The sequence below is a fragment of the Cololabis saira genome, unplaced genomic scaffold, assembly GCF_033807715.1.
Source record: "Cololabis saira isolate AMF1-May2022 unplaced genomic scaffold, fColSai1.1 scf082, whole genome shotgun sequence".
Taxonomy (NCBI): Eukaryota; Metazoa; Chordata; class Actinopteri; order Beloniformes; family Belonidae; genus Cololabis; species Cololabis saira.
Genome location: NW_026906246.1, coordinates 130,807 through 156,000, shown reverse-complemented (window position 1 = coordinate 156,000; position 25,194 = coordinate 130,807). Strand labels below are relative to the sequence as shown.

The 25,194-nt window shown below is 51.8% G+C and overlaps 52 non-coding genes across 52 annotated transcripts; all 52 read left to right on the top strand.

Moving 5' to 3' along the window:
* Nucleotides 1-831: 831 nt before the first annotated feature.
* Nucleotides 832-1,017, top strand: LOC133437311 (U2 spliceosomal RNA). Its single transcript, XR_009780767.1, has one exon. It is a non-coding gene; the product is annotated as a U2 spliceosomal RNA (small nuclear RNA).
* Nucleotides 1,018-1,358: 341 nt separating this feature from the next.
* Nucleotides 1,359-1,474, top strand: LOC133437458 (U5 spliceosomal RNA). The gene has a single exon (XR_009780900.1). It is a non-coding gene; the product is annotated as a U5 spliceosomal RNA (small nuclear RNA).
* Nucleotides 1,475-1,768: 294 nt separating this feature from the next.
* On the top strand, nucleotides 1,769-1,959 carry LOC133437294 (U2 spliceosomal RNA). Its single transcript, XR_009780755.1, has one exon. It is a non-coding gene; the product is annotated as a U2 spliceosomal RNA (small nuclear RNA).
* A 341-nt stretch (nucleotides 1,960-2,300) lies between these two features.
* On the top strand, nucleotides 2,301-2,416 carry LOC133437457 (U5 spliceosomal RNA). The gene has a single exon (XR_009780899.1). It is a non-coding gene; the product is annotated as a U5 spliceosomal RNA (small nuclear RNA).
* Nucleotides 2,417-2,718: 302 nt separating this feature from the next.
* LOC133437292 (U2 spliceosomal RNA) lies at nucleotides 2,719-2,909 on the top strand. Its single transcript, XR_009780754.1, has one exon. It is a non-coding gene; the product is annotated as a U2 spliceosomal RNA (small nuclear RNA).
* A 341-nt stretch (nucleotides 2,910-3,250) lies between these two features.
* LOC133437456 (U5 spliceosomal RNA) lies at nucleotides 3,251-3,366 on the top strand. Its single transcript, XR_009780898.1, has one exon. It is a non-coding gene; the product is annotated as a U5 spliceosomal RNA (small nuclear RNA).
* A 302-nt stretch (nucleotides 3,367-3,668) lies between these two features.
* On the top strand, nucleotides 3,669-3,859 carry LOC133437291 (U2 spliceosomal RNA). Its single transcript, XR_009780753.1, has one exon. It is a non-coding gene; the product is annotated as a U2 spliceosomal RNA (small nuclear RNA).
* Nucleotides 3,860-4,200: 341 nt separating this feature from the next.
* LOC133437455 (U5 spliceosomal RNA) lies at nucleotides 4,201-4,316 on the top strand. Its single transcript, XR_009780897.1, has one exon. It is a non-coding gene; the product is annotated as a U5 spliceosomal RNA (small nuclear RNA).
* Nucleotides 4,317-4,618: 302 nt separating this feature from the next.
* On the top strand, nucleotides 4,619-4,809 carry LOC133437290 (U2 spliceosomal RNA). Its single transcript, XR_009780752.1, has one exon. It is a non-coding gene; the product is annotated as a U2 spliceosomal RNA (small nuclear RNA).
* Nucleotides 4,810-5,150: 341 nt separating this feature from the next.
* On the top strand, nucleotides 5,151-5,266 carry LOC133437454 (U5 spliceosomal RNA). Its single transcript, XR_009780896.1, has one exon. It is a non-coding gene; the product is annotated as a U5 spliceosomal RNA (small nuclear RNA).
* Nucleotides 5,267-5,560: 294 nt separating this feature from the next.
* On the top strand, nucleotides 5,561-5,751 carry LOC133437289 (U2 spliceosomal RNA). Its single transcript, XR_009780751.1, has one exon. It is a non-coding gene; the product is annotated as a U2 spliceosomal RNA (small nuclear RNA).
* Nucleotides 5,752-6,092: 341 nt separating this feature from the next.
* On the top strand, nucleotides 6,093-6,208 carry LOC133437453 (U5 spliceosomal RNA). The gene has a single exon (XR_009780895.1). It is a non-coding gene; the product is annotated as a U5 spliceosomal RNA (small nuclear RNA).
* A 294-nt stretch (nucleotides 6,209-6,502) lies between these two features.
* Nucleotides 6,503-6,693, top strand: LOC133437288 (U2 spliceosomal RNA). Its single transcript, XR_009780750.1, has one exon. It is a non-coding gene; the product is annotated as a U2 spliceosomal RNA (small nuclear RNA).
* A 341-nt stretch (nucleotides 6,694-7,034) lies between these two features.
* LOC133437452 (U5 spliceosomal RNA) lies at nucleotides 7,035-7,150 on the top strand. The gene has a single exon (XR_009780894.1). It is a non-coding gene; the product is annotated as a U5 spliceosomal RNA (small nuclear RNA).
* Nucleotides 7,151-7,452: 302 nt separating this feature from the next.
* LOC133437287 (U2 spliceosomal RNA) lies at nucleotides 7,453-7,643 on the top strand. Its single transcript, XR_009780749.1, has one exon. It is a non-coding gene; the product is annotated as a U2 spliceosomal RNA (small nuclear RNA).
* A 341-nt stretch (nucleotides 7,644-7,984) lies between these two features.
* On the top strand, nucleotides 7,985-8,100 carry LOC133437450 (U5 spliceosomal RNA). Its single transcript, XR_009780893.1, has one exon. It is a non-coding gene; the product is annotated as a U5 spliceosomal RNA (small nuclear RNA).
* Nucleotides 8,101-8,402: 302 nt separating this feature from the next.
* LOC133437285 (U2 spliceosomal RNA) lies at nucleotides 8,403-8,593 on the top strand. Its single transcript, XR_009780747.1, has one exon. It is a non-coding gene; the product is annotated as a U2 spliceosomal RNA (small nuclear RNA).
* A 341-nt stretch (nucleotides 8,594-8,934) lies between these two features.
* Nucleotides 8,935-9,050, top strand: LOC133437448 (U5 spliceosomal RNA). The gene has a single exon (XR_009780891.1). It is a non-coding gene; the product is annotated as a U5 spliceosomal RNA (small nuclear RNA).
* Nucleotides 9,051-9,344: 294 nt separating this feature from the next.
* LOC133437284 (U2 spliceosomal RNA) lies at nucleotides 9,345-9,535 on the top strand. The gene has a single exon (XR_009780746.1). It is a non-coding gene; the product is annotated as a U2 spliceosomal RNA (small nuclear RNA).
* Nucleotides 9,536-9,876: 341 nt separating this feature from the next.
* Nucleotides 9,877-9,992, top strand: LOC133437447 (U5 spliceosomal RNA). Its single transcript, XR_009780890.1, has one exon. It is a non-coding gene; the product is annotated as a U5 spliceosomal RNA (small nuclear RNA).
* A 294-nt stretch (nucleotides 9,993-10,286) lies between these two features.
* Nucleotides 10,287-10,477, top strand: LOC133437283 (U2 spliceosomal RNA). Its single transcript, XR_009780745.1, has one exon. It is a non-coding gene; the product is annotated as a U2 spliceosomal RNA (small nuclear RNA).
* Nucleotides 10,478-10,818: 341 nt separating this feature from the next.
* LOC133437446 (U5 spliceosomal RNA) lies at nucleotides 10,819-10,934 on the top strand. The gene has a single exon (XR_009780889.1). It is a non-coding gene; the product is annotated as a U5 spliceosomal RNA (small nuclear RNA).
* Nucleotides 10,935-11,236: 302 nt separating this feature from the next.
* LOC133437282 (U2 spliceosomal RNA) lies at nucleotides 11,237-11,427 on the top strand. Its single transcript, XR_009780744.1, has one exon. It is a non-coding gene; the product is annotated as a U2 spliceosomal RNA (small nuclear RNA).
* Nucleotides 11,428-11,768: 341 nt separating this feature from the next.
* On the top strand, nucleotides 11,769-11,884 carry LOC133437445 (U5 spliceosomal RNA). The gene has a single exon (XR_009780887.1). It is a non-coding gene; the product is annotated as a U5 spliceosomal RNA (small nuclear RNA).
* A 302-nt stretch (nucleotides 11,885-12,186) lies between these two features.
* Nucleotides 12,187-12,377, top strand: LOC133437281 (U2 spliceosomal RNA). Its single transcript, XR_009780743.1, has one exon. It is a non-coding gene; the product is annotated as a U2 spliceosomal RNA (small nuclear RNA).
* Nucleotides 12,378-12,718: 341 nt separating this feature from the next.
* Nucleotides 12,719-12,834, top strand: LOC133437444 (U5 spliceosomal RNA). Its single transcript, XR_009780886.1, has one exon. It is a non-coding gene; the product is annotated as a U5 spliceosomal RNA (small nuclear RNA).
* A 302-nt stretch (nucleotides 12,835-13,136) lies between these two features.
* Nucleotides 13,137-13,327, top strand: LOC133437280 (U2 spliceosomal RNA). Its single transcript, XR_009780742.1, has one exon. It is a non-coding gene; the product is annotated as a U2 spliceosomal RNA (small nuclear RNA).
* Nucleotides 13,328-13,668: 341 nt separating this feature from the next.
* LOC133437443 (U5 spliceosomal RNA) lies at nucleotides 13,669-13,784 on the top strand. Its single transcript, XR_009780885.1, has one exon. It is a non-coding gene; the product is annotated as a U5 spliceosomal RNA (small nuclear RNA).
* Nucleotides 13,785-14,078: 294 nt separating this feature from the next.
* On the top strand, nucleotides 14,079-14,269 carry LOC133437279 (U2 spliceosomal RNA). Its single transcript, XR_009780741.1, has one exon. It is a non-coding gene; the product is annotated as a U2 spliceosomal RNA (small nuclear RNA).
* Nucleotides 14,270-14,610: 341 nt separating this feature from the next.
* Nucleotides 14,611-14,726, top strand: LOC133437442 (U5 spliceosomal RNA). The gene has a single exon (XR_009780884.1). It is a non-coding gene; the product is annotated as a U5 spliceosomal RNA (small nuclear RNA).
* A 302-nt stretch (nucleotides 14,727-15,028) lies between these two features.
* LOC133437278 (U2 spliceosomal RNA) lies at nucleotides 15,029-15,219 on the top strand. The gene has a single exon (XR_009780740.1). It is a non-coding gene; the product is annotated as a U2 spliceosomal RNA (small nuclear RNA).
* Nucleotides 15,220-15,560: 341 nt separating this feature from the next.
* LOC133437441 (U5 spliceosomal RNA) lies at nucleotides 15,561-15,676 on the top strand. The gene has a single exon (XR_009780883.1). It is a non-coding gene; the product is annotated as a U5 spliceosomal RNA (small nuclear RNA).
* A 302-nt stretch (nucleotides 15,677-15,978) lies between these two features.
* Nucleotides 15,979-16,169, top strand: LOC133437277 (U2 spliceosomal RNA). The gene has a single exon (XR_009780739.1). It is a non-coding gene; the product is annotated as a U2 spliceosomal RNA (small nuclear RNA).
* A 341-nt stretch (nucleotides 16,170-16,510) lies between these two features.
* Nucleotides 16,511-16,626, top strand: LOC133437439 (U5 spliceosomal RNA). Its single transcript, XR_009780882.1, has one exon. It is a non-coding gene; the product is annotated as a U5 spliceosomal RNA (small nuclear RNA).
* A 294-nt stretch (nucleotides 16,627-16,920) lies between these two features.
* Nucleotides 16,921-17,111, top strand: LOC133437276 (U2 spliceosomal RNA). The gene has a single exon (XR_009780738.1). It is a non-coding gene; the product is annotated as a U2 spliceosomal RNA (small nuclear RNA).
* Nucleotides 17,112-17,452: 341 nt separating this feature from the next.
* On the top strand, nucleotides 17,453-17,568 carry LOC133437438 (U5 spliceosomal RNA). The gene has a single exon (XR_009780881.1). It is a non-coding gene; the product is annotated as a U5 spliceosomal RNA (small nuclear RNA).
* Nucleotides 17,569-17,862: 294 nt separating this feature from the next.
* On the top strand, nucleotides 17,863-18,053 carry LOC133437299 (U2 spliceosomal RNA). Its single transcript, XR_009780760.1, has one exon. It is a non-coding gene; the product is annotated as a U2 spliceosomal RNA (small nuclear RNA).
* A 341-nt stretch (nucleotides 18,054-18,394) lies between these two features.
* LOC133437436 (U5 spliceosomal RNA) lies at nucleotides 18,395-18,510 on the top strand. Its single transcript, XR_009780879.1, has one exon. It is a non-coding gene; the product is annotated as a U5 spliceosomal RNA (small nuclear RNA).
* Nucleotides 18,511-18,804: 294 nt separating this feature from the next.
* On the top strand, nucleotides 18,805-18,995 carry LOC133437274 (U2 spliceosomal RNA). The gene has a single exon (XR_009780736.1). It is a non-coding gene; the product is annotated as a U2 spliceosomal RNA (small nuclear RNA).
* A 341-nt stretch (nucleotides 18,996-19,336) lies between these two features.
* Nucleotides 19,337-19,452, top strand: LOC133437435 (U5 spliceosomal RNA). Its single transcript, XR_009780878.1, has one exon. It is a non-coding gene; the product is annotated as a U5 spliceosomal RNA (small nuclear RNA).
* A 302-nt stretch (nucleotides 19,453-19,754) lies between these two features.
* LOC133437273 (U2 spliceosomal RNA) lies at nucleotides 19,755-19,945 on the top strand. Its single transcript, XR_009780735.1, has one exon. It is a non-coding gene; the product is annotated as a U2 spliceosomal RNA (small nuclear RNA).
* Nucleotides 19,946-20,287: 342 nt separating this feature from the next.
* Nucleotides 20,288-20,403, top strand: LOC133437434 (U5 spliceosomal RNA). Its single transcript, XR_009780877.1, has one exon. It is a non-coding gene; the product is annotated as a U5 spliceosomal RNA (small nuclear RNA).
* Nucleotides 20,404-20,697: 294 nt separating this feature from the next.
* Nucleotides 20,698-20,888, top strand: LOC133437272 (U2 spliceosomal RNA). The gene has a single exon (XR_009780734.1). It is a non-coding gene; the product is annotated as a U2 spliceosomal RNA (small nuclear RNA).
* Nucleotides 20,889-21,229: 341 nt separating this feature from the next.
* Nucleotides 21,230-21,345, top strand: LOC133437433 (U5 spliceosomal RNA). Its single transcript, XR_009780876.1, has one exon. It is a non-coding gene; the product is annotated as a U5 spliceosomal RNA (small nuclear RNA).
* Nucleotides 21,346-21,639: 294 nt separating this feature from the next.
* LOC133437271 (U2 spliceosomal RNA) lies at nucleotides 21,640-21,830 on the top strand. Its single transcript, XR_009780733.1, has one exon. It is a non-coding gene; the product is annotated as a U2 spliceosomal RNA (small nuclear RNA).
* Nucleotides 21,831-22,171: 341 nt separating this feature from the next.
* On the top strand, nucleotides 22,172-22,287 carry LOC133437432 (U5 spliceosomal RNA). Its single transcript, XR_009780875.1, has one exon. It is a non-coding gene; the product is annotated as a U5 spliceosomal RNA (small nuclear RNA).
* A 294-nt stretch (nucleotides 22,288-22,581) lies between these two features.
* LOC133437270 (U2 spliceosomal RNA) lies at nucleotides 22,582-22,772 on the top strand. Its single transcript, XR_009780732.1, has one exon. It is a non-coding gene; the product is annotated as a U2 spliceosomal RNA (small nuclear RNA).
* Nucleotides 22,773-23,113: 341 nt separating this feature from the next.
* Nucleotides 23,114-23,229, top strand: LOC133437431 (U5 spliceosomal RNA). The gene has a single exon (XR_009780874.1). It is a non-coding gene; the product is annotated as a U5 spliceosomal RNA (small nuclear RNA).
* A 302-nt stretch (nucleotides 23,230-23,531) lies between these two features.
* LOC133437269 (U2 spliceosomal RNA) lies at nucleotides 23,532-23,722 on the top strand. The gene has a single exon (XR_009780731.1). It is a non-coding gene; the product is annotated as a U2 spliceosomal RNA (small nuclear RNA).
* A 341-nt stretch (nucleotides 23,723-24,063) lies between these two features.
* Nucleotides 24,064-24,179, top strand: LOC133437430 (U5 spliceosomal RNA). The gene has a single exon (XR_009780873.1). It is a non-coding gene; the product is annotated as a U5 spliceosomal RNA (small nuclear RNA).
* A 302-nt stretch (nucleotides 24,180-24,481) lies between these two features.
* Nucleotides 24,482-24,672, top strand: LOC133437268 (U2 spliceosomal RNA). Its single transcript, XR_009780730.1, has one exon. It is a non-coding gene; the product is annotated as a U2 spliceosomal RNA (small nuclear RNA).
* A 341-nt stretch (nucleotides 24,673-25,013) lies between these two features.
* LOC133437429 (U5 spliceosomal RNA) lies at nucleotides 25,014-25,129 on the top strand. The gene has a single exon (XR_009780872.1). It is a non-coding gene; the product is annotated as a U5 spliceosomal RNA (small nuclear RNA).
* Nucleotides 25,130-25,194: the final 65 nt, after the last annotated feature.

The following is a 25,194-nucleotide window of genomic DNA, read 5'->3' as shown; positions in this document are numbered from 1 at the left end:
CCCCGACAAGGTTGCGGTGCACCTGAGTCGGTGAGGCATCTCTTCTGGGAGTGCAGCGCTGCCGTAGACCAGTGGGCAATGGCCGGCTCCTTGCAATTCCCGTACTTACCAGCAAGGGAGGTCCTAACAGCACAGCTAGTGCTGTATGGGGTGAGCCAGAGGGTTAACCTGAAAGGAAAATACTTTGCCAAGCAGTGGCTCGCCCTGACCGCCAGCAAAGACGCTATGTGGACCTCCAGGAACTTGCTGGTAAGAAAGCACAAGCAGATACCCCCGTGGCTGTACTCCAGATGGCCGCAGCAATGGTCCAACTGGCCGGTGCTGCAGGCGGTAGGCCTAGGATACAGCCACAAAGAAGCATCGCCTCTGTGCCCATTCGGACGAAGGAGCCGGAGCAACACACAGAAAGGTCAAAGCAGCAACGGCCTGGCTCTCCGGGCGAGGCTGGTGGGAAGGAGCAGCAGGGGGGGATCCCCTCTGAGCACTGGGACAGGAACCCGAGAGAGCTACTGTTTGGGGCGGCGGAATGAGTCATCCTTGGTAGGGACTCACCCCGCTTCTGTACAACGAGGGAATTGGACACATTTTATTTAATGCACTCCTTTTTACTGAACATGGACATTGAACGCAGTCACTCACACTGGAACATAAGCCTTTTACACAAGGAAATGTTGATTTTTATCCTTTTTACCATTTACAATTGTTTGAAAAACAGGTTTTAAGGTCACTAATTTATTAAATTGTTGCATGTAATAGTGATATGTAAGTTGTAAAATTGTAATGTTAATATTGGAAGCTTATGTTGTGATGATCCAATGATCCAGTATCAATAAATCTTTTCGAAAAAAAAAAAAAAAAAAAAAATCTGTTCTTATCAGTTTAATATCTGATATGTCCTCTATATGAGGACAACATATTAAGCCGATTTTTGGCAGCGGGAGTTGAAAAAGGAGCTAGCTCCGTTCACTCCAAGCATCGCCCCGGTACTGCAGTGCCGCCGGGAATGGTGCACGCTTCGCTTTCTTTCTCTTGTAAAAAAATAATAAAGTAACGCAGTGGCTCAGCAGCTGAGGAGCACCGAGCCTTGCCTCAGGCGGTGTTGTTCCTTGCAGCTTCAGCTTGAAGAAAAAGAAGAGGCGACGTCACAAACGTGCAATACGGCCCTGGTGGTGCCACCGACTGACCGTCGTGAAGGGGGAGGAGCAAATCTCTGTCCTGCGCCTGAGGCCGGCCAGGCCTTCGATAATAGGACGATGTCAGGCCGAAGAGGCGTGGCCCCGGGGATCCGTAGAGCTCACCAGGAGTACAGTGACGCGGCTCACGTGCCTAGGCTGCCGCTCCCGTGCACTTTTCCGTACTTGCTCGTGTTTCTCTTCATAACGCACAAGTCTTTCGCCTTTTACTAAAGACTTCCGTGGAGAGTAACGTCAATGAGTTGACCATATTTTTGGGGGCTCGGTCTAACGGCCGAGCTTTTTTGAGACTGTGCAAAAGAAAAAGCTGTGACCGAGAGGTCAGTCTGAGTTTGCCCACTGAAATCTCAGGGCAAGCTGATGTTGCTGTCTGTGTCTTGTTCTTCAGTTCTTTCCTTTCCCTTTTGTTATTTCATTTCCACTTCAACCATTTCCTCAGGTGAGCCTGCTACAGGTGCGTGTCAGAGGGCGGAGCTGCAAAGGGAGCCGGCCATCTAGGCGTTTGGGACAAAGGGAACCGACACAAGTGCACGCCGTGCCAGGAAGGTGCTGCGGTCAAGCAACACTTTGGAGTTATCGCTTCTCGGCCTTTTGGCTAAGATCAAGTGTAGTATCTGTTCTTATCAGTTTAATATCTGATATGTCCTCTATATGAGGACAACATATTAAGCCGATTTTTGGCAGCGGGAGTTGAAAAAGGAGCTAGCTCCGTTCACTCCAAGCATCGCCCCGGTACTGCAGTGCCGCCGGGAATGGTGCACGCTTCGCTTTCTTTCTCTTGTAAAAAAATAATACAATAACGCAGTGGCTCAGCAGCTGAGGAGCGCCGAGCCTTGCCTCAGGCGGTGTTGTTCCTTGCAGCTTCAGCTTGAAGAAAAAGAAGAGGCGACGTCACAAACGTGTAATACGGCCCTGGTGGTGCCACCGACTGGCCGTCGTGAAGGGGGAGGAGCAAATCTCTGTCCTGCGCCTGAGGCCGGCCAGGCCTTCGATAATAGGACGATGTCAGGCCGAAGAGGCGTGGCCCCGGGGATCCGTAGAGCTCACCAGGAGTACAGTGACGCGGCTCACGTGCCTAGGCTGCCGCTCCCGTGCTCTTTTCCATACTTGCTCGTGTTTCTCTTCATAACGCACAAGTCTTTCGCCTTTTACTAAAGACTTCCGTGGAGAGTAACGTCAATGAGTTGACCATATTTTTGGGGGCTCGGTCTAACGGCCGAGCTTTTTTGAGACTGTACAAAAGAAAAAGCTGTGACCAAGAGGTCAGTCTGAGTTTGCCCACTGAAATCTCAGGGCAAGCTGATGTTGCGATGTTGCTGTCTGTGTCTTGTTCTTCAGTTCTTTCCTTTCCCTTTTGTTATTTCATTTCCACTTCAACCATTTCCTCAGGTGAGCCTGCTACAGGTGCGTGTCAGAGGGCGGAGCTGCAAAGGGAGCCGGCCATCTAGGCGTTTGGGACAAAGGGAACCGACACAAGTGCACGCCGTGCCAGGAAGGTGCTGCGGTCAAGCAACACTTTGGAGTTATCGCTTCTCGGCCTTTTGGCTAAGATCAAGTGTAGTATCTGTTCTTATCAGTTTAATATCTGATATGTCCTCTATATGAGGACAACATATTAAGCCGATTTTTGGCAGCGGGAGTTGAAAAAGGAGCTAGCTCCGTTCACTCCAAGCATCGCCCCGGTACTGCAGTGCCGCCGGGAATGGTGCACGCTTCGCTTTCTTTCTCTTGTAAAAAAATAATAAAATAACGCAGTGGCTCAGCAGCTGAGGAGCGCCGAGCCTTGCCTCAGGCGGTGTTGTTCCTTGCAGGTTCAGCTTGAAGAAAAAGAAGAGGCGACGTCACAAACGTGTAATACGGCCCTGGTGGTGCCACCGACTGGCCGTCGTGAAGGGGGAGGAGCAAATCTCTGTCCTGCGCCTGAGGCCGGCCAGGCCTTCGATAATAGGACGATGTCAGGCCGAAGAGGCGTGGCCCCGGGGATCCGTAGAGCTCACCAGGAGTACAGTGACGCGGCTCACGTGCCTAGGCTGCCGCTCCCGTGCTCTTTTCCATACTTGCTCGTGTTTCTCTTCATAACGCACAAGTCTTTCGCCTTTTACTAAAGACTTCCGTGGAGAGTAACGTCAATGAGTTGACCATATTTTTGGGGGCTCGGTCTAACGGCCGAGCTTTTTTGAGACTGTACAAAAGAAAAAGCTGTGACCAAGAGGTCAGTCTGAGTTTGCCCACTGAAATCTCAGGGCAAGCTGATGTTGCGATGTTGCTGTCTGTGTCTTGTTCTTCAGTTCTTTCCTTTCCTTTTTGTTATTTCATTTCCACTTCAACCATTTCCTCAGGTGAGCCTGCTACAGGTGCGTGTCAGAAGGCGGAGGTGCAAAGGGAGCCGGCCATCTAGGCGTTTGGGACAAAGGCAACCCACACAAGTGCACGCCGTGCCAGGAAGGTGCTGCGGTCGAGCAACACTTTGGAGTTATCGCTTCTCGGCCTTTTGGCTAAGATCAAGTGTAGTATCTGTTCTTATCAGTTTAATATCTGATATGTCCTCTATATGAGGACAACATATTAAGCCGATTTTTGGCAGCGGGAGTTGAAAAAGGAGCTAGCTCCGTTCACTCCAAGCATCGCCCCGGTACTGCAGTGCCGCCGGGAATGGTGCACGCTTCGCTTTCTTTCTCTTGTAAAAAAATAATACAATAACGCAGTGGCTCAGCAGCTGAGGAGCGCCGAGCCTTGCCTCAGGCGGTGTTGTTCCTTGCAGCTTCAGCTTGAAGAAAAAGAAGAGGCGACGTCACAAACGTGTAATACGGCCCTGGTGGTGCCACCGACTGGCCGTCGTGAAGGGGGAGGAGCAAATCTCTGTCCTGCGCCTGAGGCCGGCCAGGCCTTCGATAATAGGACGATGTCAGGCCGAAGAGGCGTGGCCCCGGGGATCCGTAGAGCTCACCAGGAGTACAGTGACGCGGCTCACGTGCCTAGGCTGCCGCTCCCGTGCTCTTTTCCATACTTGCTCGTGTTTCTCTTCATAACGCACAAGTCTTTCGCCTTTTACTAAAGACTTCCGTGGAGAGTAACGTCAATGAGTTGACCATATTTTTGGGGGCTCGGTCTAACGGCCGAGCTTTTTTGAGACTGTACAAAAGAAAAAGCTGTGACCAAGAGGTCAGTCTGAGTTTGCCCACTGAAATCTCAGGGCAAGCTGATGTTGCGATGTTGCTGTCTGTGTCTTGTTCTTCAGTTCTTTCCTTTCCTTTTTGTTATTTCATTTCCACTTCAACCATTTCCTCAGGTGAGCCTGCTACAGGTGCGTGTCAGAGGGCGGAGGTGCAAAGGGAGCCGGCCATCTAGGCGTTTGGGACAAAGGGAACCGACACAAGTGCACGCCGTGCCAGGAAGGTGCTGCGGTCGAGCAACACTTTGGAGTTATCGCTTCTCGGCCTTTTGGCTAAGATCAAGTGTAGTATCTGTTCTTATCAGTTTAATATCTGATATGTCCTCTATATGAGGACAACATATTAAGCCGATTTTTGGCAGCGGGAGTTGAAAAAGGAGCTAGCTCCGTTCACTCCAAGCATCGCCCCGGTACTGCAGTGCCGCCGGGAATGGTGCACGCTTCGCTTTCTTTCTCTTGTAAAAAAATAATAAAGTAACGCAGTGGCTCAGCAGCTGAGGAGCACCGAGCCTTGCCTCAGGCGGTGTTGTTCCTTGCAGCTTCAGCTTGAAGAAAAAGAAGAGGCGACGTCACAAACGTGCAATACGGCCCTGGTGGTGCCACCGACTGACCGTCGTGAAGGGGGAGGAGCAAATCTCTGTCCTGCGCCTGAGGCCGGCCAGGCCTTCGATAATAGGACGATGTCAGGCCGAAGAGGCGTGGCCCCGGGGATCCGTAGAGCTCACCAGGAGTACAGTGACGCGGCTCACGTGCCTAGGCTGCCGCTCCCGTGCACTTTTCCGTACTTGCTCGTGTTTCTCTTCATAACGCACAAGTCTTTCGCCTTTTACTAAAGACTTCCGTGGAGAGTAACGTCAATGAGTTGACCATATTTTTGGGGGCTCGGTCTAACGGCCGAGCTTTTTTGAGACTGTGCAAAAGAAAAAGCTGTGACCGAGAGGTCAGTCTGAGTTTGCCCACTGAAATCTCAGGGCAAGCTGATGTTGCTGTCTGTGTCTTGTTCTTCAGTTCTTTCCTTTCCCTTTTGTTATTTCATTTCCACTTCAACCATTTCCTCAGGTGAGCCTGCTACAGGTGCGTGTCAGAGGGCGGAGCTGCAAAGGGAGCCGGCCATCTAGGCGTTTGGGACAAAGGGAACCGACACAAGTGCACGCCGTGCCAGGAAGGTGCTGCGGTCAAGCAACACTTTGGAGTTATCGCTTCTCGGCCTTTTGGCTAAGATCAAGTGTAGTATCTGTTCTTATCAGTTTAATATCTGATATGTCCTCTATATGAGGACAACATATTAAGCCGATTTTTGGCAGCGGGAGTTGAAAAAGGAGCTAGCTCCGTTCACTCCAAGCATCGCCCCGGTACTGCAGTGCCGCCGGGAATGGTGCACGCTTCGCTTTCTTTCTCTTGTAAAAAAATAATAAAGTAACGCAGTGGCTCAGCAGCTGAGGAGCACCGAGCCTTGCCTCAGGCGGTGTTGTTCCTTGCAGCTTCAGCTTGAAGAAAAAGAAGAGGCGACGTCACAAACGTGCAATACGGCCCTGGTGGTGCCACCGACTGACCGTCGTGAAGGGGGAGGAGCAAATCTCTGTCCTGCGCCTGAGGCCGGCCAGGCCTTCGATAATAGGACGATGTCAGGCCGAAGAGGCGTGGCCCCGGGGATCCGTAGAGCTCACCAGGAGTACAGTGACGCGGCTCACGTGCCTAGGCTGCCGCTCCCGTGCACTTTTCCGTACTTGCTCGTGTTTCTCTTCATAACGCACAAGTCTTTCGCCTTTTACTAAAGACTTCCGTGGAGAGTAACGTCAATGAGTTGACCATATTTTTGGGGGCTCGGTCTAACGGCCGAGCTTTTTTGAGACTGTGCAAAAGAAAAAGCTGTGACCGAGAGGTCAGTCTGAGTTTGCCCACTGAAATCTCAGGGCAAGCTGATGTTGCTGTCTGTGTCTTGTTCTTCAGTTCTTTCCTTTCCCTTTTGTTATTTCATTTCCACTTCAACCATTTCCTCAGGTGAGCCTGCTACAGGTGCGTGTCAGAGGGCGGAGCTGCAAAGGGAGCCGGCCATCTAGGCGTTTGGGACAAAGGGAACCGACACAAGTGCACGCCGTGCCAGGAAGGTGCTGCGGTCAAGCAACACTTTGGAGTTATCGCTTCTCGGCCTTTTGGCTAAGATCAAGTGTAGTATCTGTTCTTATCAGTTTAATATCTGATATGTCCTCTATATGAGGACAACATATTAAGCCGATTTTTGGCAGCGGGAGTTGAAAAAGGAGCTAGCTCCGTTCACTCCAAGCATCGCCCCGGTACTGCAGTGCCGCCGGGAATGGTGCACGCTTCGCTTTCTTTCTCTTGTAAAAAAATAATACAATAACGCAGTGGCTCAGCAGCTGAGGAGCGCCGAGCCTTGCCTCAGGCGGTGTTGTTCCTTGCAGCTTCAGCTTGAAGAAAAAGAAGAGGCGACGTCACAAACGTGTAATACGGCCCTGGTGGTGCCACCGACTGGCCGTCGTGAAGGGGGAGGAGCAAATCTCTGTCCTGCGCCTGAGGCCGGCCAGGCCTTCGATAATAGGACGATGTCAGGCCGAAGAGGCGTGGCCCCGGGGATCCGTAGAGCTCACCAGGAGTACAGTGACGCGGCTCACGTGCCTAGGCTGCCGCTCCCGTGCTCTTTTCCGTACTTGCTCGTGTTTCTCTTCATAACGCACAAGTCTTTCGCCTTTTACTAAAGACTTCCGTGGAGAGTAACGTCAATGAGTTGACCATATTTTTGGGGGCTCGGTCTAACGGCCGAGCTTTTTTGAGACTGTACAAAAGAAAAAGCTGTGACCAAGAGGTCAGTCTGAGTTTGCCCACTGAAATCTCAGGGCAAGCTGATGTTGCGATGTTGCTGTCTGTGTCTTGTTCTTCAGTTCTTTCCTTTCCTTTTTGTTATTTCATTTCCACTTCAACCATTTCCTCAGGTGAGCCTGCTACAGGTGCGTGTCAGAGGGCGGAGGTGCAAAGGGAGCCGGCCATCTAGGCGTTTGGGACAAAGGCAACCCACACAAGTGCACGCCGTGCCAGGAAGGTGCTGCGGTCGAGCAACACTTTGGAGTTATCGCTTCTCGGCCTTTTGGCTAAGATCAAGTGTAGTATCTGTTCTTATCAGTTTAATATCTGATATGTCCTCTATATGAGGACAACATATTAAGCCGATTTTTGGCAGCGGGAGTTGAAAAAGGAGCTAGCTCCGTTCACTCCAAGCATCGCCCCGGTACTGCAGTGCCGCCGGGAATGGTGCACGCTTCGCTTTCTTTCTCTTGTAAAAAAATAATACAATAACGCAGTGGCTCAGCAGCTGAGGAGCGCCGAGCCTTGCCTCAGGCGGTGTTGTTCCTTGCAGCTTCAGCTTGAAGAAAAAGAAGAGGCGACGTCACAAACGTGTAATACGGCCCTGGTGGTGCCACCGACTGGCCGTCGTGAAGGGGGAGGAGCAAATCTCTGTCCTGCGCCTGAGGCCGGCCAGGCCTTCGATAATAGGACGATGTCAGGCCGAAGAGGCGTGGCCCCGGGGATCCGTAGAGCTCACCAGGAGTACAGTGACGCGGCTCACGTGCCTAGGCTGCCGCTCCCGTGCTCTTTTCCATACTTGCTCGTGTTTCTCTTCATAACGCACAAGTCTTTCGCCTTTTACTAAAGACTTCCGTGGAGAGTAACGTCAATGAGTTGACCATATTTTTGGGGGCTCGGTCTAACGGCCGAGCTTTTTTGAGACTGTACAAAAGAAAAAGCTGTGACCAAGAGGTCAGTCTGAGTTTGCCCACTGAAATCTCAGGGCAAGCTGATGTTGCGATGTTGCTGTCTGTGTCTTGTTCTTCAGTTCTTTCCTTTCCTTTTTGTTATTTCATTTCCACTTCAACCATTTCCTCAGGTGAGCCTGCTACAGGTGCGTGTCAGAGGGCGGAGGTGCAAAGGGAGCCGGCCATCTAGGCGTTTGGGACAAAGGCAACCCACACAAGTGCACGCCGTGCCAGGAAGGTGCTGCGGTCGAGCAACACTTTGGAGTTATCGCTTCTCGGCCTTTTGGCTAAGATCAAGTGTAGTATCTGTTCTTATCAGTTTAATATCTGATATGTCCTCTATATGAGGACAACATATTAAGCCGATTTTTGGCAGCGGGAGTTGAAAAAGGAGCTAGCTCCGTTCACTCCAAGCATCGCCCCGGTACTGCAGTGCCGCCGGGAATGGTGCACGCTTCGCTTTCTTTCTCTTGTAAAAAAATAATAAAGTAACGCAGTGGCTCAGCAGCTGAGGAGCACCGAGCCTTGCCTCAGGCGGTGTTGTTCCTTGCAGCTTCAGCTTGAAGAAAAAGAAGAGGCGACGTCGCAAACGTGCAATACGGCCCTGGTGGTGCCACCGACTGACCGTCGTGAAGGGGGAGGAGCAAATCTCTGTCCTGCGCCTGAGGCCGGCCAGGCCTTCGATAATAGGACGATGTCAGGCCGAAGAGGCGTGGCCCCGGGGATCCGTAGAGCTCACTAGGAGTACAGTGACGCGGCTCACGTGCCTAGGCTGCCGCTCCCGTGCACTTTTCCGTACTTGCTCGTGTTTCTCTTCATAACGCACAAGTCTTTCGCCTTTTACTAAAGACTTCCGTGGAGAGTAACGTCAATGAGTTGACCATATTTTTGGGGGCTCGGTCTAACGGCCGAGCTTTTTTGAGACTGTGCAAAAGAAAAAGCTGTGACCGAGAGGTCAGTCTGAGTTTGCCCACTGAAATCTCAGGGCAAGCTGATGTTGCTGTCTGTGTCTTGTTCTTCAGTTCTTTCCTTTCCCTTTTGTTATTTCATTTCCACTTCAACCATTTCCTCAGGTGAGCCTGCTACAGGTGCGTGTCAGAGGGCGGAGCTGCAAAGGGAGCCGGCCATCTAGGCGTTTGGGACAAAGGGAACTGACACAAGTGCACGCCGTGCCAGGAAGGTGCTGCGGTCAAGCAACACTTTGGAGTTATCGCTTCTCGGCCTTTTGGCTAAGATCAAGTGTAGTATCTGTTCTTATCAGTTTAATATCTGATATGTCCTCTATATGAGGACAACATATTAAGCCGATTTTTGGCAGCGGGAGTTGAAAAAGGAGCTAGCTCCGTTCACTCCAAGCATCGCCCCGGTACTGCAGTGCCGCCGGGAATGGTGCACGCTTCGCTTTCTTTCTCTTGTAAAAAAATAATAAAGTAACGCAGTGGCTCAGCAGCTGAGGAGCACCGAGCCATGCCTCAGGCGGTGTTGTTCCTTGCAGCTTCAGCTTGAAGAAAAAGAAGAGGCGACGTCACAAACGTGCAATACGGCCCTGGTGGTGCCACCGACTGACCGTCGTGAAGGGGGAGGAGCAAATCTCTGTCCTGCGCCTGAGGCCGGCCAGGCCTTCGATAATAGGACGATGTCAGGCCGAAGAGGCGTGGCCCCGGGGATCCGTAGAGCTCACCAGGAGTACAGTGACGCGGCTCACGTGCCTAGGCTGCCGCTCCCGTGCACTTTTCCGTACTTGCTCGTGTTTCTCTTCATAACGCACAAGTCTTTCGCCTTTTACTAAAGACTTCCGTGGAGAGTAACGTCAATGAGTTGACCATATTTTTGGGGGCTCGGTCTAACGGCCGAGCTTTTTTGAGACTGTGCAAAAGAAAAAGCTGTGACCGAGAGGTCAGTCTGAGTTTGCCCACTGAAATCTCAGGGCAAGCTGATGTTGCTGTCTGTGTCTTGTTCTTCAGTTCTTTCCTTTCCCTTTTGTTATTTCATTTCCACTTCAACCATTTCCTCAGGTGAGCCTGCTACAGGTGCGTGTCAGAGGGCGGAGCTGCAAAGGGAGCCGGCCATCTAGGCGTTTGGGACAAAGGGAACCGACACAAGTGCACGCCGTGCCAGGAAGGTGCTGCGGTCAAGCAACACTTTGGAGTTATCGCTTCTCGGCCTTTTGGCTAAGATCAAGTGTAGTATCTGTTCTTATCAGTTTAATATCTGATATGTCCTCTATATGAGGACAACATATTAAGCCGATTTTTGGCAGCGGGAGTTGAAAAAGGAGCTAGCTCCGTTCACTCCAAGCATCGCCCCGGTACTGCAGTGCCGCCGGGAATGGTGCACGCTTCGCTTTCTTTCTCTTGTAAAAAAATAATACAATAACGCAGTGGCTCAGCAGCTGAGGAGCGCCGAGCCTTGCCTCAGGCGGTGTTGTTCCTTGCAGCTTCAGCTTGAAGAAAAAGAAGAGGCGACGTCACAAACGTGTAATACGGCCCTGGTGGTGCCACCGACTGGCCGTCGTGAAGGGGGAGGAGCAAATCTCTGTCCTGCGCCTGAGGCCGGCCAGGCCTTCGATAATAGGACGATGTCAGGCCGAAGAGGCGTGGCCCCGGGGATCCGTAGAGCTCACCAGGAGTACAGTGACGCGGCTCACGTGCCTAGGCTGCCGCTCCCGTGCTCTTTTCCATACTTGCTCGTGTTTCTCTTCATAACGCACAAGTCTTTCGCCTTTTACTAAAGACTTCCGTGGAGAGTAACGTCAATGAGTTGACCATATTTTTGGGGGCTCGGTCTAACGGCCGAGCTTTTTTGAGACTGTACAAAAGAAAAAGCTGTGACCAAGAGGTCAGTCTGAGTTTGCCCACTGAAATCTCAGGGCAAGCTGATGTTGCGATGTTGCTGTCTGTGTCTTGTTCTTCAGTTCTTTCCTTTCCCTTTTGTTATTTCATTTCCACTTCAACCATTTCCTCAGGTGAGCCTGCTACAGGTGCGTGTCAGAGGGCGGAGCTGCAAAGGGAGCCGGCCATCTAGGCGTTTGGGACAAAGGGAACCGACACAAGTGCACGCCGTGCCAGGAAGGTGCTGCGGTCAAGCAACACTTTGGAGTTATCGCTTCTCGGCCTTTTGGCTAAGATCAAGTGTAGTATCTGTTCTTATCAGTTTAATATCTGATATGTCCTCTATATGAGGACAACATATTAAGCCGATTTTTGGCAGCGGGAGTTGAAAAAGGAGCTAGCTCCGTTCACTCCAAGCATCGCCCCGGTACTGCAGTGCCGCCGGGAATGGTGCACGCTTCGCTTTCTTTCTCTTGTAAAAAAATAATAAAATAACGCAGTGGCTCAGCAGCTGAGGAGCGCCGAGCCTTGCCTCAGGCGGTGTTGTTCCTTGCAGGTTCAGCTTGAAGAAAAAGAAGAGGCGACGTCACAAACGTGTAATACGGCCCTGGTGGTGCCACCGACTGGCCGTCGTGAAGGGGGAGGAGCAAATCTCTGTCCTGCGCCTGAGGCCGGCCAGGCCTTCGATAATAGGACGATGTCAGGCCGAAGAGGCGTGGCCCCGGGGATCCGTAGAGCTCACCAGGAGTACAGTGACGCGGCTCACGTGCCTAGGCTGCCGCTCCCGTGCTCTTTTCCATACTTGCTCGTGTTTCTCTTCATAACGCACAAGTCTTTCGCCTTTTACTAAAGACTTCCGTGGAGAGTAACGTCAATGAGTTGACCATATTTTTGGGGGCTCGGTCTAACGGCCGAGCTTTTTTGAGACTGTACAAAAGAAAAAGCTGTGACCAAGAGGTCAGTCTGAGTTTGCCCACTGAAATCTCAGGGCAAGCTGATGTTGCGATGTTGCTGTCTGTGTCTTGTTCTTCAGTTCTTTCCTTTCCTTTTTGTTATTTCATTTCCACTTCAACCATTTCCTCAGGTGAGCCTGCTACAGGTGCGTGTCAGAAGGCGGAGGTGCAAAGGGAGCCGGCCATCTAGGCGTTTGGGACAAAGGCAACCCACACAAGTGCACGCCGTGCCAGGAAGGTGCTGCGGTCGAGCAACACTTTGGAGTTATCGCTTCTCGGCCTTTTGGCTAAGATCAAGTGTAGTATCTGTTCTTATCAGTTTAATATCTGATATGTCCTCTATATGAGGACAACATATTAAGCCGATTTTTGGCAGCGGGAGTTGAAAAAGGAGCTAGCTCCGTTCACTCCAAGCATCGCCCCGGTACTGCAGTGCCGCCGGGAATGGTGCACGCTTCGCTTTCTTTCTCTTGTAAAAAAATAATACAATAACGCAGTGGCTCAGCAGCTGAGGAGCGCCGAGCCTTGCCTCAGGCGGTGTTGTTCCTTGCAGCTTCAGCTTGAAGAAAAAGAAGAGGCGACGTCACAAACGTGTAATACGGCCCTGGTGGTGCCACCGACTGGCCGTCGTGAAGGGGGAGGAGCAAATCTCTGTCCTGCGCCTGAGGCCGGCCAGGCCTTCGATAATAGGACGATGTCAGGCCGAAGAGGCGTGGCCCCGGGGATCCGTAGAGCTCACCAGGAGTACAGTGACGCGGCTCACGTGCCTAGGCTGCCGCTCCCGTGCTCTTTTCCATACTTGCTCGTGTTTCTCTTCATAACGCACAAGTCTTTCGCCTTTTACTAAAGACTTCCGTGGAGAGTAACGTCAATGAGTTGACCATATTTTTGGGGGCTCGGTCTAACGGCCGAGCTTTTTTGAGACTGTACAAAAGAAAAAGCTGTGACCAAGAGGTCAGTCTGAGTTTGCCCACTGAAATCTCAGGGCAAGCTGATGTTGCGATGTTGCTGTCTGTGTCTTGTTCTTCAGTTCTTTCCTTTCCTTTTTGTTATTTCATTTCCACTTCAACCATTTCCTCAGGTGAGCCTGCTACAGGTGCGTGTCAGAGGGCGGAGGTGCAAAGGGAGCCGGCCATCTAGGCGTTTGGGACAAAGGCAACCCACACAAGTGCACGCCGTGCCAGGAAGGTGCTGCGGTCGAGCAACACTTTGGAGTTATCGCTTCTCGGCCTTTTGGCTAAGATCAAGTGTAGTATCTGTTCTTATCAGTTTAATATCTGATATGTCCTCTATATGAGGACAACATATTAAGCCGATTTTTGGCAGCGGGAGTTGAAAAAGGAGCTAGCTCCGTTCACTCCAAGCATCGCCCCGGTACTGCAGTGCCGCCGGGAATGGTGCACGCTTCGCTTTCTTTCTCTTGTAAAAAAATAATAAAGTAACGCAGTGGCTCAGCAGCTGAGGAGCACCGAGCCTTGCCTCAGGCGGTGTTGTTCCTTGCAGCTTCAGCTTGAAGAAAAAGAAGAGGCGACGTCACAAACGTGCAATACGGCCCTGGTGGTGCCACCGACTGACCGTCGTGAAGGGGGAGGAGCAAATCTCTGTCCTGCGCCTGAGGCCGGCCAGGCCTTCGATAATAGGACGATGTCAGGCCGAAGAGGCGTGGCCCCGGGGATCCGTAGAGCTCACCAGGAGTACAGTGACGCGGCTCACGTGCCTAGGCTGCCGTTCCCGTGCACTTTTCCGTACTTGCTCGTGTTTCTCTTCATAACGCACAAGTCTTTCGCCTTTTACTAAAGACTTCCGTGGAGAGTAACGTCAATGAGTTGACCATATTTTTGGGGGCTCGGTCTAACGGCCGAGCTTTTTTGAGACTGTGCAAAAGAAAAAGCTGTGACCGAGAGGTCAGTCTGAGTTTGCCCACTGAAATCTCAGGGCAAGCTGATGTTGCTGTCTGTGTCTTGTTCTTCAGTTCTTTCCTTTCCCTTTTGTTATTTCATTTCCACTTCAACCATTTCCTCAGGTGAGCCTGCTACAGGTGCGTGTCAGAGGGCGGAGCTGCAAAGGGAGCCGGCCATCTAGGCGTTTGGGACAAAGGGAACCGACACAAGTGCACGCCGTGCCAGGAAGGTGCTGCGGTCAAGCAACACTTTGGAGTTATCGCTTCTCGGCCTTTTGGCTAAGATCAAGTGTAGTATCTGTTCTTATCAGTTTAATATCTGATATGTCCTCTATATGAGGACAACATATTAAGCCGATTTTTGGCAGCGGGAGTTGAAAAAGGAGCTAGCTCCGTTCACTCCAAGCATCGCCCCGGTACTGCAGTGCCGCCGGGAATGGTGCACGCTTCGCTTTCTTTCTCTTGTAAAAAAATAATACAATAACGCAGTGGCTCAGCAGCTGAGGAGCGCCGAGCCTTGCCTCAGGCGGTGTTGTTCCTTGCAGCTTCAGCTTGAAGAAAAAGAAGAGGCGACGTCACAAACGTGTAATACGGCCCTGGTGGTGCCACCGACTGGCCGTCGTGAAGGGGGAGGAGCAAATCTCTGTCCTGCGCCTGAGGCCGGCCAGGCCTTCGATAATAGGACGATGTCAGGCCGAAGAGGCGTGGCCCCGGGGATCCGTAGAGCTCACCAGGAGTACAGTGACGCGGCTCACGTGCCTAGGCTGCCGCTCCCGTGCTCTTTTCCATACTTGCTCGTGTTTCTCTTCATAACGCACAAGTCTTTCGCCTTTTACTAAAGACTTCCGTGGAGAGTAACGTCAATGAGTTGACCATATTTTTGGGGGCTCGGTCTAACGGCCGAGCTTTTTTGAGACTGTACAAAAGAAAAAGCTGTGACCAAGAGGTCAGTCTGAGTTTGCCCACTGAAATCTCAGGGCAAGCTGATGTTGCGATGTTGCTGTCTGTGTCTTGTTCTTCAGTTCTTTCCTTTCCCTTTTGTTATTTCATTTCCACTTCAACCATTTCCTCAGGTGAGCCTGCTACAGGTGCGTGTCAGAGGGCGGAGCTGCAAAGGGAGCCGGCCATCTAGGCGTTTGGGACAAAGGGAACCGACACAAGTGCACGCCGTGCCAGGAAGGTGCTGCGGTCAAGCAACACTTTGGAGTTATCGCTTCTCGGCCTTTTGGCTAAGATCAAGTGTAGTATCTGTTCTTATCAGTTTAATATCTGATATGTCCTCTATATGAGGACAACATATTAAGCCGATTTTTGGCAGCGGGAGTTGAAAAAGGAGCTAGCTCCGTTCACTCCAAGCATCGCCCCGGTACTGCAGTGCCGCCGGGAATGGTGCACGCTTCGCTTTCTTTCTCTTGTAAAAAAATAATACAATAACGCAGTGGCTCAGCAGCTGAGGAGCGCCGAGCCTTGCCTCAGGCGGTGTTGTTCCTTGCAGCTTCAGCTTGAAGAAAAAGAAGAGGCGACGTCACAAACGTGTAATACGGCCCTGGTGGTGCCACCGACTGGCCGTCGTGAAGGGGGAGGAGCAAATCTCTGTCCTGCGCCTGAGGCCGGCCAGGCCTTCGATAATAGGACGATGTCAGGCCGAAGAGGCGTGGCCCCGGGGATCCGTAGAGCTCACCAGGAGTACAGTGACGCGGCTCACGTGCCTAGGCTGCCGCTCCCGTGCTCTTTTCCATACTTGCTCGTGTTTCTCTTCATAACGCACAAGTCTTTCGCCTTTTACTAAAGACTTCCGTGGAGAGTAACGTCAATGAGTTGACCATATTTTTGGGGGCTCGGTCTAACGGCCGAGCTTTTTTGAGACTGTACAAAAGAAAAAGCTGTGACCAAGAGGTCAGTCTGAGTTTGCCCACTGAAATCTCAGGGCAAGCTGATGTTGCGATGTTGCTGTCTGTGTCTTGTTCTTCAGTTCTTTCCTTTCCTTTTTGTTATTTCATTTCCACTTCAACCATTTCCTCAGGTGAGCCTGCTACAGGTGCGTGTCAGAGGGCGGAGGTGCAAAGGGAGCCGGCCATCTAGGCGTTTGGGACAAAGGCAACCCACACAAGTGCACGCCGTGCCAGGAAGGTGCTGCGGTCGAGCAACACTTTGGAGTTATCGCTTCTCGGCCTTTTGGCTAAGATCAAGTGTAGTATCTGTTCTTATCAGTTTAATATCTGATATGTCCTCTATATGAGGACAACATATTAAGCCGATTTTTGGCAGCGGGAGTTGAAAAAGGAGCTAGCTCCGTTCACTCCAAGCATCGCCCCGGTACTGCAGTGCCGCCGGGAATGGTGCACGCTTCGCTTTCTTTCTCTTGTAAAAAAATAATAAAGTAACGCAGTGGCTCAGCAGCTGAGGAGCACCGAGCCTTGCCTCAGGCGGTGTTGTTCCTTGCAGCTTCAGCTTGAAGAAAAAGAAGAGGCGACGTCGCAAACGTGCAATACGGCCCTGGTGGTGCCACCGACTGACCGTCGTGAAGGGGGAGGAGCAAATCTCTGTCCTGCGCCTGAGGCCGGCCAGGCCTTCGATAATAGGACGATGTCAGGCCGAAGAGGCGTGGCCCCGGGGATCCGTAGAGCTCACTAGGAGTACAGTGACGCGGCTCACGTGCCTAGGCTGCCGCTCCCGTGCACTTTTCCGTACTTGCTCGTGTTTCTCTTCATAACGCACAAGTCTTTCGCCTTTTACTAAAGACTTCCGTGGAGAGTAACGTCAATGAGTTGACCATATTTTTGGGGGCTCGGTCTAACGGCCGAGCTTTTTTGAGACTGTGCAAAAGAAAAAGCTGTGACCGAGAGGTCAGTCTGAGTTTGCCCACTGAAATCTCAGGGCAAGCTGATGTTGCTGTCTGTGTCTTGTTCTTCAGTTCTTTCCTTTCCCTTTTGTTATTTCATTTCCACTTCAACCATTTCCTCAGGTGAGCCTGCTACAGGTGCGTGTCAGAGGGCGGAGCTGCAAAGGGAGCCGGCCATCTAGGCGTTTGGGACAAAGGGAACTGACACAAGTGCACGCCGTGCCAGGAAGGTGCTGCGGTCAAGCAACACTTTGGAGTTATCGCTTCTCGGCCTTTTGGCTAAGATCAAGTGTAGTATCTGTTCTTATCAGTTTAATATCTGATATGTCCTCTATATGAGGACAACATATTAAGCCGATTTTTGGCAGCGGGAGTTGAAAAAGGAGCTAGCTCCGTTCACTCCAAGCATCGCCCCGGTACTGCAGTGCCGCCGGGAATGGTGCACGCTTCGCTTTCTTTCTCTTGTAAAAAAATAATAAAGTAACGCAGTGGCTCAGCAGCTGAGGAGCACCGAGCCATGCCTCAGGCGGTGTTGTTCCTTGCAGCTTCAGCTTGAAGAAAAAGAAGAGGCGACGTCACAAACGTGCAATACGGCCCTGGTGGTGCCACCGACTGACCGTCGTGAAGGGGGAGGAGCAAATCTCTGTCCTGCGCCTGAGGCCGGCCAGGCCTTCGATAATAGGACGATGTCAGGCCGAAGAGGCGTGGCCCCGGGGATCCGTAGAGCTCACCAGGAGTACAGTGACGCGGCTCACGTGCCTAGGCTGCCGCTCCCGTGCACTTTTCCGTACTTGCTCGTGTTTCTCTTCATAACGCACAAGTCTTTCGCCTTTTACTAAAGACTTCCGTGGAGAGTAACGTCAATGAGTTGACCATATTTTTGGGGGCTCGGTCTAACGGCCGAGCTTTTTTGAGACTGTGCAAAAGAAAAAGCTGTGACCGAGAGGTCAGTCTGAGTTTGCCCACTGAAATCTCAGGGCAAGCTGATGTTGCTGTCTGTGTCTTGTTCTTCAGTTCTTTCCTTTCCCTTTTGTTATTTCATTTCCACTTCAACCATTTCCTCAGGTGAGCCTGCTACAGGTGCGTGTCAGAGGGCGGAGCTGCAAAGGGAGCCGGCCATCTAGGCGTTTGGGACAAAGGGAACCGACACAAGTGCACGCCGTGCCAGGAAGGTGCTGCGGTCAAGCAACACTTTGGAGTTACCGCTTCTCGGCCTTTTGGCTAAGATCAAGTGTAGTATCTGTTCTTATCAGTTTAATATCTGATATGTCCTCTATATGAGGACAACATATTAAGCCGATTTTTGGCAGCGGGAGTTGAAAAAGGAGCTAGCTCCGTTCACTCCAAGCATCGCCCCGGTACTGCAGTGCCGCCGGGAATGGTGCACGCTTCGCTTTCTTTCTCTTGTAAAAAAATAATAAAGTAACGCAGTGGCTCAGCAGCTGAGGAGCACCGAGCCTTGCCTCAGGCGGTGTTGTTCCTTGCAGCTTCAGCTTGAAGAAAAAGAAGAGGCGACGTCACAAACGTGCAATACGGCCCTGGTGGTGCCACCGACTGGCCGTCGTGAAGGGGGAGGAGCAAATCTCTGTCCTGCGCCTGAGGCCGGCCAGGCCTTCGATAATAGGACGATGTCAGGCCGAAGAGGCGTGGCCCCGGGGATCCGTAGAGCTCACCAGGAGTACAGTGACGCGGCTCACGTGGCTAGGCTGCCGCTCCCGTGCACTTTTCCGTACTTGCTCGTGTTTCTCTTCATAACGCACAAGTCTTTCGCCTTTTACTAAAGACTTCCGTGGAGAGTAACGTCAATGAGTTGACCATATTTTTGGGGGCTCGGTCTAACGGCCGAGCTTTTTTGAGACTGTGCAAAAGAAAAAGCTGTGACCGAGAGGTCAGTCTGAGTTTGCCCACTGAAATCTCAGGGCAAGCTGATGTTGCTGTCTGTGTCTTGTTCTTCAGTTCTTTCCTTTCCCTTTTGTTATTTCATTTCCACTTCAACCATTTCCTCAGGTGAGCCTGCTACAGGTGCGTGTCAGAGGGCGGAGCTGCAAAGGGAGCCGGCCATCTAGGCGTTTGGGACAAAGGGAACCGACACAAGTGCACGCCGTGCCAGGAAGGTGCTGCGGTCAAGCAACACTTTGGAGTTATCGCTTCTCGGCCTTTTGGCTAAGATCAAGTGTAGTATCTGTTCTTATCAGTTTAATATCTGATATGTCCTCTATATGAGGACAACATATTAAGCCGATTTTTGGCAGCGGGAGTTGAAAAAGGAGCTAGCTCCGTTCACTCCAAGCATCGCCCCGGTACTGCAGTGCCGCCGGGAATGGTGCACGCTTCGCTTTCTTTCTCTTGTAAAAAAATAATAAAGTAACGCAGTGGCTCAGCAGCTGAGGAGCACCGAGCCTTGCCTCAGGCGGTGTTGTTCCTTGCAGCTTCAGCTTGAAGAAAAAGAAGAGGCGACGTCGCAAACGTGCAATACGGCCCTGGTGGTGCCACCGACTGACCGTCGTGAAGGGGGAGGAGCAAATCTCTGTCCTGCGCCTGAGGCCGGCCAGGCCTTCGATAATAGGACGATGTCAGGCCGAAGAGGCGTGGCCCCGGGGATCCGTAGAGCTCACCAGGAGTACAGTGACGCGGCTCACGTGCCTAGGCTGCCGCTCCCGTGCACTTTTCCGTACTTGCTCGTGTTTCTCTTCATAACGCACAAGTCTTTCGCCTTTTACTAAAGACTTCCGTGGAGAGTAACGTCAATGAGTTGACCATATTTTTGGGGGCTCGGTCTAACGGCCGAGCTTTTTTGAGACTGTACAAAAGAAAAAGCTGTGACCAAGAGGTCAGTCTGAGTTTGCCCACTGAAATCTCAGGGCAAGCTGATGTTGCGATGTTGCTGTCTGTGTCTTGTTCTTCAGTTCTTTCCTTTCCTTTTTGTTATTTCATTTCCACTTCAACCATTTCCTCAGGTGAGCCTGCTACAGGTGCGTGTCAGAGGGCGGAGGTGCAAAGGGAGCCGGCCATCTAGGCGTTTGGGACAAAGGCAACCCACACAAGTGCACGCCGTGCCAGGAAGGTGCTGCGGTCGAGCAACACTTTGGAGTTATCGCTTCTCGGCCTTTTGGCTAAGATCAAGTGTAGTATCTGTTCTTATCAGTTTAATATCTGATATGTCCTCTATATGAGGACAACATATTAAGCCGATTTTTGGCAGCGGGAGTTGAAAAAGGAGCTAGCTCCGTTCACTCCAAGCATCGCCCCGGTACTGCAGTGCCGCCGGGAATGGTGCACGCTTCGCTTTCTTTCTCTTGTAAAAAAATAATACAATAACGCAGTGGCTCAGCAGCTGAGGAGCGCCGAGCCTTGCCTCAGGCGGTGTTGTTCCTTGCAGCTTCAGCTTGAAGAAAAAGAAGAGGCGACGTCACAAACGTGTAATACGGCCCTGGTGGTGCCACCGACTGGCCGTCGTGAAGGGGGAGGAGCAAATCTCTGTCCTGCGCCTGAGGCCGGCCAGGCCTTCGATAATAGGACGATGTCAGGCCCGAAGAGGCGTGGCCCCGGGGATCCGTAGAGCTCACCAGGAGTACAGTGACGCGGCTCACGTGCCTAGGCTGCCGCTCCCGTGCTCTTTTCCATACTTGCTCGTGTTTCTCTTCATAACGCACAAGTCTTTCGCCTTTTACTAAAGACTTCCGTGGAGAGTAACGTCAATGAGTTGACCATATTTTTGGGGGCTCGGTCTAACGGCCGAGCTTTTTTGAGACTGTACAAAAGAAAAAGCTGTGACCAAGAGGTCAGTCTGAGTTTGCCCACTGAAATCTCAGGGCAAGCTGATGTTGCTGTCTGTGTCTTGTTCTTCAGTTCTTTCCTTTCCCTTTTGTTATTTCATTTCCACTTCAACCATTTCCTCAGGTGAGCCTGCTACAGGTGCGTGTCAGAGGGCGGAGCTGCAAAGGGAGCCGGCCATCTAGGCGTTTGGGACAAAGGGAACCGACACAAGTGCACGCCGTGCCAGGAAGGTGCTGCGGTCAAGCAACACTTTGGAGTTATCGCTTCTCGGCCTTTTGGCTAAGATCAAGTGTAGTATCTGTTCTTATCAGTTTAATATCTGATATGTCCTCTATATGAGGACAACATATTAAGCCGATTTTTGGCAGCGGGAGTTGAAAAAGGAGCTAGCTCCGTTCACTCCAAGCATCGCCCCGGTACTGCAGTGCCGCCGGGAATGGTGCACGCTTCGCTTTCTTTCTCTTGTAAAAAAATAATAAAGTAACGCAGTGGCTCAGCAGCTGAGGAGCACCGAGCCTTGCCTCAGGCGGTGTTGTTCCTTGCAGCTTCAGCTTGAAGAAAAAGAAGAGGCGACGTCACAAACGTGCAATACGGCCCTGGTGGTGCCACCGACTGACCGTCGTGAAGGGGGAGGAGCAAATCTCTGTCCTGCGCCTGAGGCCGGCCAGGCCTTCGATAATAGGACGATGTCAGGCCGAAGAGGCGTGGCCCCGGGGATCCGTAGAGCTCACCAGGAGTACAGTGACGCGGCTCACGTGCCTAGGCTGCCGCTCCCGTGCACTTTTCCGTACTTGCTCGTGTTTCTCTTCATAACGCACAAGTCTTTCGCCTTTTACTAAAGACTTCCGTGGAGAGTAACGTCAATGAGTTGACCATATTTTTGGGGGCTCGGTCTAACGGCCGAGCTTTTTTGAGACTGTGCAAAAGAAAAAGCTGTGACCGAGAGGTCAGTCTGAGTTTGCCCACTGAAATCTCAGGGCAAGCTGATGTTGCTGTCTGTGTCTTGTTCTTCAGTTCTTTCCTTTCCCTTTTGTTATTTCATTTCCACTTCAACCATTTCCTCAGGTGAGCCTGCTACAGGTGCGTGTCAGAGGGCGGAGCTGCAAAGGGAGCCGGCCATCTAGGCGTTTGGGACAAAGGGAACCGACACAAGTGCACGCCGTGCCAGGAAGGTGCTGCGGTCAAGCAACACTTTGGAGTTATCGCTTCTCGGCCTTTTGGCTAAGATCAAGTGTAGTATCTGTTCTTATCAGTTTAATATCTGATATGTCCTCTATATGAGGACAACATATTAAGCCGATTTTTGGCAGCGGGAGTTGAAAAAGGAGCTAGCTCCGTTCACTCCAAGCATCGCCCCGGTACTGCAGTGCCGCCGGGAATGGTGCACGCTTCGCTTTCTTTCTCTTGTAAAAAAATAATAAAGTAACGCAGTGGCTCAGCAACTGAGGAGCACCGAGCCTTGCCTCAGGCGGTGTTGTTCCTTGCAGCTTCAGCTTGAAGAAAAAGAAGAGGCGACGTCACAAACGTGCAATACGGCCCTGGTGGTGCCACCGACTGACCGTCGTGAAGGGGGAGGAGCAAATCTCTGTCCTGCGCCTGAGGCCGGCCAGGCCTTCGATAATATGACGATGTCAGGCCGAAGAGGCGTGGCCCCGGGGATCCGTAGAGCTCACCAGGAGTACAGTGACGCGGCTCACGTGCCTAGGCTGCCGCTCCCGTGCACTTTTCCGTACTTGCTCGTGTTTCTCTTCATAACGCACAAGTCTTTCGCCTTTTACTAAAGACTTCCGTGGAGAGTAACGTCAATGAGTTGACCATATTTTTGGGGGCTCGGTCTAACGGCCGAGCTTTTTTGAGACTGTGCAAAAGAAAAAGCTGTGACCGAGAGGTCAGTCTGAGTTTGCCCACTGAAATCTCAGGGCAAGCTGATGTTGCTGTCTGTGTCTTGTTCTTCAGTTCTTTCCTTTCCCTTTTGTTATTTCATTTCCACTTCAACCATTTCCTCAGGTGAGCCTGCTACAGGTGCGTGTCAGAGGGCGGAGCTGCAAAGGGAGCCGGCCATCTAGGCGTTTGGGACAAAGGGAACCGACACAAGTGCACGCCGTGCCAGGAAGGTGCTGCGGTCAAGCAACACTTTGGAGTTATCGCTTCTCGGCCTTTTGGCTAAGATCAAGTGTAGTATCTGTTCTTATCAGTTTAATATCTGATATGTCCTCTATATGAGGACAACATATTAAGCCGATTTTTGGCAGCGGGAGTTGAAAAAGGAGCTAGCTCCGTTCACTCCAAGCATCGCCCCGGTACTGCAGTGCCGCCGGGAATGGTGCACGCTTCGCTTTCTTTCTCTTGTAAAAAAATAATAAAGTAACGCAGTGGCTCAGCAGCTGAGGAGCACCGAGCCTTGCCTCAGGCGGTGTTGTTCCTTGCAGCTTCAGCTTGAAGAAAAAGAAGAGGCGACGTCGCAAACGTGCAATACGGCCCTGGTGGTGCCACCGACTGACCGTCGTGAAGGGGGAGGAGCAAATCTCTGTCCTGCGCCTGAGGCCGGCCAGGCCTTCGATAATAGGACGATGTCAGGCCGAAGAGGCGTGGCCCCGGGGATCCGTAGAGCTCACCAGGAGTACAGTGACGCGGCTCACGTGCCTAGGCTGCCGCTCCCGTGCACTTTTCCGTACTTGCTCGTGTTTCTCTTCATAACGCACAAGTCTTTCGCCTTTTACTAAAGACTTCCGTGGAGAGTAACGTCAATGAGTTGACCATATTTTTGGGGGCTCGGTCTAACGGCCGAGCTTTTTTGAGACTGTACAAAAGAAAAAGCTGTGACCAAGAGGTCAGTTTGAGTTTGCCAGCTGAAATCTCAGGGCAAGCTGATGTTGCGATGTTGCTGTCTGTGTCTTGTTCTTCAGTTCTTTCCTTTCCCTTTTGTTATTTCATTTCCACTTCAACCATTTCCTCAGGTGAGCCTGCTACAGGTGCGTGTCAGAGGGCGGAGCTGCAAAGGGAGCCGGCCATCTAGGCGTTTGGGACAAAGGGAACCGACACAAGTGCACGCCGTGCCAGGAAGGTGCTGCGGTCAAGCAACACTTTGGAGTTATCGCTTCTCGGCCTTTTGGCTAAGATCAAGTGTAGTATCTGTTCTTATCAGTTTAATATCTGATATGTCCTCTATATGAGGACAACATATTAAGCCGATTTTTGGCAGCGGGAGTTGAAAAAGGAGCTAGCTCCGTTCACTCCAAGCATCGCCCCGGTACTGCAGTGCCGCCGGGAATGGTGCACGCTTCGCTTTCTTTCTCTTGTAAAAAAATAATAAAGTAACGCAGTGGCTCAGCAGCTGAGGAGCACCGAGCCTTGCCTCAGGCGGTGTTGTTCCTTGCAGCTTCAGCTTGAAGAAAAAGAAGAGGCGACGTCGCAAACGTGCAATACGGCCCTGGTGGTGCCACCGACTGACCGTCGTGAAGGGGGAGGAGCAAATCTCTGTCCTGCGCCTGAGGCCGGCCAGGCCTTCGATAATAGGACGATGTCAGGCCGAAGAGGCGTGGCCCCGGGGATCCGTAGAGCTCACCAGGAGTACAGTGACGCGGCTCACGTGCCTAGGCTGCCGCTCCCGTGCACTTTTCCGTACTTGCTCGTGTTTCTCTTCATAACGCACAAGTCTTTCGCCTTTTACTAAAGACTTCCGTGGAGAGTAACGTCAATGAGTTGACCATATTTTTGGGGGCTCGGTCTAACGGCCGAGCTTTTTTGAGACTGTACAAAAGAAAAAGCTGTGACCAAGAGGTCAGTCTGAGTTTGCCCACTGAAATCTCAGGGCAAGCTGATGTTGCGATGTTGCTGTCTGTGTCTTGTTCTTCAGTTCTTTCCTTTCCTTTTTGTTATTTCATTTCGACTTCAAACATTTCCTCAGGTGAGCCTGCTACAGGTGCGTGTCAGAGGGCGGAGGTGCAAAGGGAGCCGGCCATCTAGGCGTTTGGGACAAAGGCAACCCACACAAGTGCACGCCGTGCCAGGAAGGTGCTGCGGTCGAGCAACACTTTGGAGTTATCGCTTCTCGGCCTTTTGGCTAAGATCAAGTGTAGTATCTGTTCTTATCAGTTTAATATCTGATATGTCCTCTATATGAGGACAACATATTAAGCCGATTTTTGGCAGCGGGAGTTGAAAAAGGAGCTAGCTCCGTTCACTCCAAGCATCGCCCCGGTACTGCAGTGCCGCCGGGAATGGTGCACGCTTCGCTTTCTTTCTCTTGTAAAAAAATAATACAATAACGCAGTGGCTCAGCAGCTGAGGAGCGCCGAGCCTTGCGTCAGGCGGTGTTGTTCCTTGCAGCTTCAGCTTGAAGAAAAAGAAGAGGCGACGTCGCAAACGTGCAATACGGCCCTGGTGGTGCCACCGACTGACCGTCGTGAAGGGGGAGGAGCAAATCTCTGTCCTGCGCCTGAGGCCGGCCAGGCCTTCGATAATAGGACGATGTCAGGCCGAAGAGGCGTGGCCCCGGGGATCCGTAGAGCTCACCAGGAGTACAGTGACGCGGCTCACATGCCTAGGCTGCCGCTCCCGTGCACTTTTCCGTACTTGCTCGTGTTTCTCTTCATAACGCACAAGTCTTTCGCCTTTTACTAAAGACTTCCGTGGAGAGTAACGTCAATGAGTTGACCATATTTTTGGGGGCTCGGTCTAACGGCCGAGCTTTTTTGAGACTGTGCAAAAGAAAAAGCTGTGACCGAGAGGTCAGTCTGAGTTTGCCCACTGAAAT